This window comes from Trichechus manatus, unplaced genomic scaffold (assembly GCF_000243295.1).
Source record: "Trichechus manatus latirostris isolate Lorelei unplaced genomic scaffold, TriManLat1.0 scaffold00369, whole genome shotgun sequence".
Taxonomy (NCBI): Eukaryota; Metazoa; Chordata; class Mammalia; order Sirenia; family Trichechidae; genus Trichechus; species Trichechus manatus.
The window spans coordinates 104,498-105,756 of record NW_004444305.1 but is presented as its reverse complement, the minus strand read 5'-3'; positions in this window follow the sequence as shown (position 1 = coordinate 105,756).

The window sequence follows — 1,259 nt, the reverse complement described above, 5'->3', positions numbered from 1 at the left end:
TGGCGGCTCAGTGGTTAAGCTCTCAGCTAACTGCTAACCAAAACTTCAGAAGTTCAAATCCACAAGGCACTCCTTGAAAACCCTATGGAGCAGTTCTACTCTGTCCTAGAGGGTCACTATGAGTCAGAATCAACTTGACGGCAATGAGTTGTTTGTGTGTTTGTTTTTGATCATATAGCAATCTGTTGATGATATGACTGAGCAGCTACTTTGAAAATAAATAAAAGAGAATGAGATTGGTGGGAGATTCACTGTTTTAATTGGTATGATGTGAGAAGAAATCTTTGAGGTAAGAAGGTAAGAGATTAAACGGAAGCTGTTCTCCAAGTTTCTTAAATTCTGCAAAGCTCTCTGTGCTACAATTGACAGTGTCCTGTTATGTTTAGGTAAAAGAAACTTAATTTAATGGATTGGGGATATGATTAGATGGACCATGAAGTATGCCATATGTTAACTGAATTTCCACTGTTAGTTTCTTTTATATTTACCACAAATACTTTCTTTAAACACTCCTGGATTGCAAAGTACACACTTCCAGTTAGTTGCCAATTTTATGGATCATTGGAGTGAGAAGTTTTCCCAACTACAGTGCGTATCAAGTAAAACTGACATAAACCAAGTACATAAACATAAATGAGCGAGCACATATCTATTAGTTGGTTTCCTACCTTCATTAAAAACAAGAAAAAATGAAACAATATTGAATCTCTCCCTTTTTTTGGATAGCTCAGGTATTCTAAGCTGGTAGAAATATGTAATCTGATATAAATAATACAAAATATTTTGTTTAATTAAAAAGTAGCACATTTTTATAGAAGGGTCATCTAGATAAAACCATTGAACAAAATGATGTCAGATACAGGGAGAAGATTAAAATTTGAAAAATGAGAAACTTTGAAAACTAATTAGGGCATTTAAAATGGATTTAGACTGTAAGTTGTTATTGTTAGGTGCCGTCAAGTTGATTCCGACTCAGCGACCTTAGAGGACAGAGTAGAACTGCCCCATAGAGTTTCCAAGGACCTGCTGGTGGATTTGAACTGCCGGTCTTTTGGTTAGCAGCCAAGTTCTTAACCAGTATACCACCAGGTCTCCATAGACTATATGCACGGTACTAACTCCATTTCAATTCATTCATGACTCATTTGAACCTAAATAAGGCATAGTTAAATTTTGCCCAGACTTTGAGATAAGCATGAACTTATTTAAGTTTAAGAAGATATTTTTAAAAAATCATCAACTTTTCCAAATACAACGTT